We start from the raw sequence: 4,597 nt of genomic DNA on the forward strand, positions 1-4,597 counted from the left end.
CCACTCACCCATAACAAAAGTGACCCTTTATAATAATAATGAATAATTGAGCTTCAAATCCTTCCAAATCAGCTGTCACATCCTTCAGTGTTTGTTCCGTACTAGACTCAATTGTCAAAAATAACGACAATTTAATCTGGTTTAGCCATAATTGCAGCTCATTGATTGATAATTGTTTTGATTGACGTGCTGTGAGACACTAATTGGAAGCTTCTGGAGTTATCAGAGGAATTAGCAGTTGCCTTTGTCCCCCTGTTCCTTCAGACTTTGATCATTATGATGTACGGCAGGTTGATTGACAGACAGATGAATGGAGTCTGCCAATTTTACTTGAGTGTGTGAAGACAGAATCACTAATGTGCACACATTGAACTCACACATGCATGCAGGGTCTCTCAAACATCAGTGGTAAAAAAAAAATTCATCCTAAAAATCCTCAAAGTAGCAATACAATTTTTACTGATTTTTACTATAAAATACCTGCATTTGGCTGCAGCAGCTATCAAATCTATGTTTGTGTGTAAAGTCCTTCCTAACGTAACTACTAGCTGGTTTCAAACTTGGGTTGGGAATTTAAAAACGTAAAAACAATGTTTCTTAACTAGGAAACCTAAACCTTCTTGTCCTAACAGTGGGACGTTTAGCATTAACTATGCAGAATGATGTATACAGAGTTTGACACTAGAAGGATGTTTTTACATTCATCTGCTGAAAGTGGAAAGTTTCTCTGTGCTCACTGAAAAAAGGATTTTTAAGGGGCGGGGCCTATGGAGCTGATTTGTGACATCACAAATATTTTGGAATCCAATCATAGTCCAGTATGCAATTTATACAAGGGTAATGTAAACACTTGAAGCTATCAGTGCACATACAGTGAAATAGGAGACACCTTGTGTCTGGCAGCAAAACCTATAAACAAAATTAGCATATTCATAGATTCTAGAACTTTTTATGAGGGAGAAGGAGTAGATACATTTTTAAAGATTTTAATGTGGAAATTATACCTTTTTTTGTGCATAGTAACATAGATAATTGACACACATTATTGTTCCAACCATACTATTTGTATATGTTGTAAGCATGTCTGGAAAAGATCCTTAACAATCCTTTGAGACGCACATTTTTCTATGTGCATTTAAATATCAAACAGTAATTCCTTCATTTACAGAGTGTATATGGGATTATGCTAAACTAACTGACAATCTTAAGTCATTAACATTTTTTGCATAATGTTTTGTAGTTTGAAGTTTATTGTATCATTTTTTTAAACGCTTTCCCATTTTACTGTTATTAAACATAATTTTGGTAAAGTTTCAGCCCAGATATGTCAACAACATTTCTCATCTAAATGGGTCATATTCACATTCATAGCTTGAATTTCTGCTTTGAGGTTTGTGCTGAACCCTCAAAAACAGACAAAGACAACACACAACACACATACCCACAGAGAAAAGCTCCAACCACTCAGCTGCAGCCTAGGCCACAACCTTTCCAAAGCCACTGCGCAATTCATTTGATCCATGATTCCATGAGTCAAAGGCCGAACACTAACCTTTCACAATGACAGGACCATGGGGGGAATCATGACATAGACAGAAGATCATCTCCTGCTACAGCTCCAGGTTAAAGACACAAAACAATGGCAGAGCAATCCTCACTCTATCTCAGTCTGACCAACACTGCACTCTTATTTTTATTTTAAAAGAGCACATTTTCCAAATTATAGAAATAACTGACATGGTTCGACTGCATATTAGCTTGTTCCAGAAATTCTTCCTCTAAAATATTTGGAGCATTTGGCTTCATTCAAAGATGTGCTCCCTTAGAAACATTGAAGCATGTGAAACATAATTGAAAACAAGTGAAATGATCTCAACCCAGGGGCATTTTTCTCCATTTTAAATAAAACAAGAAAACATTTGTATTACTGTGGTACTTAAAGTTAATAGTTCCTGTCAAAAGGTATCAAGTAAGCAAGATGGAAATGGAAAGTTCCGCAGCTAATCAGAAACAAATGCACTGACAATATTGTTTTCTTACTGTGCATTTTCTCCCTTAAACAACTCACTCTAAAAAGTAATGCCTTTCTCTAACTTAAAAAGTGAGGTAGGTGGTTCCATTGGACTTTTTGAGTTGAGTTAACTTCAAGGCTTTGTTAAGTAGAATGAACACTGTAACATTACTTAAGGTGAACCCAATAAAATCAAGTTGAGCTAACTAACACTACTGATATTATGTTAGATTAACTTAATTTAATTGGTAAAGATAATTCAATTGCACGTGATATTGAACTTAATGAAAACCAGTACAGGTTATTTTTTGCAACCTATAAGTAAGTTTGATAAATGTAATTTTCTTAGTAAAATGAATCTAATCACACATCTAAATTAACTCTATTAAGCTGATTCCAGGCTACAACATCTAGCAAATAAATTAGGCTGCATCTATTTCTCTAAAGGTTTTAACATTTCATACATGTCAATATTGTTTTGATTAACTTCACATAGATAGACTTTCCTGTCAAAACAAATTTCAAATACAGGAGAACAAGATGGAAAGACTTCTGTACTTGCACTGATTAAATTTACTTTAAATTTACCAGTAAGCATCCATTCAAAGGTTAAACCATGCAAAATCTGATTTAAAAGTGAAGGTGTTCTGTATATTTAGGTTAGGTAGGTATACATTTAAGCCACAGAGGTAACCAAACAATCAAACATTAACAAAGGTAACCATTAACAAATGGTTACCTTTGTTACCCAACAATATGCTAATACATGAGCAACGCAAACTGGTTCTATTTATGACCTTGCTTTACAATAAGTCTTTGATGAAGGTCATATTAACCAAATTGTGTTTGGTAGGATGGGTTATTTTGTTTAGTTTTGCCTAATCAAATGTGTTAGAGAGTGGCATTCATTTTAGTTGACACAGAAGATGCAGTAAATGTTGCTAGAAGCAGTTTTTATTGAAGAAATATGTTGAGTTGTTATCTCAAGAGTTGTTTGTGATCTTATCCATATGTATTGCTTTTTTTAGAGGTTGGCTCTCGCACTTGAAGATGAGCCCAGTTTCTAAACCCCCAATACAAAAAGCTATGATTGGTTGGTTGTCAGTAATGTGGGCAGCAGTTCAGATGTCTGGAATCTGGCTAATTAGGACCTGCTTCATATCAAGATATTATAATTCAAATATGGTTGGATTATTGTAACCAAGAAGTTAAAAAAACAAACAACTTTTAAACCAATGTTGCCCAATTTTAACGTAAATGACACTTGAAATGGAAATAAATGTTCACAGATTCCCTTTCACAATTTAAACATAAGTTTCCTTTGTGTTTTCTGATTGATTACTGAGATTGTTTGCCTTTGTGATAGAATAGTCATCTTTAAATATATAGCACTTTAATTTGGGTCTCAGCTTAATAGACCAAAATTAATCTCTGCCTGAGGGTGAATCAAAGAAATTGTTTGGGACTGACAATGCAGTGTAACAAAACACTGGAAGATGGAGTGCTGAAAATAATTTTGAGATAAATTGATATTCTAGGCTGTGAAGGTCATAGACCCTTGGGATTAAATGCACACTGCATTGTGTTTGTTGATTGATTCTTGGTTGTGGCTATTTTTCTTTTGCCAGCACTGACATACTGTGCATTAACAACACACACAGAGCTACAGGAAATAGTAGATTGAACAGTGTTGAAGAGCAGAAATCGTTTTCAAATGCAGTTGCGTTATGGAGAGTGAATGAGTGCGTATGTACCTGGAGGGCACAAGAACGCATCCCAAAGTAAATTTTGAATAAGTTAAGGATATACTTTGAGGATATCTATCTTTATCTATCTAAAATATTGCTTTGCAGTTTATGAACTTAGCTTACCAACTCATAGTTCTTCAGTTCTACAGTATATTACATTTCCACTTCTCTTAATTGTAATTCTACAACTGCTACTTCTCTCTAGTCTGTTTATTGAACATCTGTCAGTCCTGGAAGATGGGTTTTTCAGGTGCTCTTTGTTGTTGCTTTCTAATAGCTTTTTTCTTTTTAAAAGTTTTTCCTAACTGAATAAAGGGTGGTAGAAGGTATCATGCACACAGATTTAATCAAATTTAGGATTTTGAAAAGAAAAAATGTGATTATTTTTTAGTGGTGGAAAGTAACTATGTACATTTAATATAGTTCTCGTTTACACTTCTACTGAACTACTTGTACTTTGACTGGGTCAGAGCATCTCCAAAACTGCAGCTCTTGTCTGGTGTTCCCTGTTACCTGCCTGAAGTGGTCAGTACCTATCAAAAATGGTCCAAGGAAGGAAAAGCAGTGAACCAGAGATAGGGTCATGGTCGATTCAACAGACGAGCTACTGTAGCTCAAATTGCTGATAAAGTCAATGCTGGTTCTGATAGAAAGGCGCAGAACACACAGTGCATCACAGTGTGTTGCATATGGGGTCAGTGCTGGGCCGTGGCATGGCAGTATAGGCAAATGCTACAATGGGGGAAGAAAAAAAAAAAGTTAAAATTTCAATATTTTTATACTAAACTAGTTGGTGCTATTATTTCTTAGTATGAAAAAATAAGCCCACATTAATTTA

Source organism: Morone saxatilis, unplaced genomic scaffold (assembly GCF_004916995.1).
Source record: "Morone saxatilis isolate NCDOM2014 unplaced genomic scaffold, NCSU_SB_2.0 Contig0, whole genome shotgun sequence".
Taxonomy (NCBI): Eukaryota; Metazoa; Chordata; class Actinopteri; family Moronidae; genus Morone; species Morone saxatilis.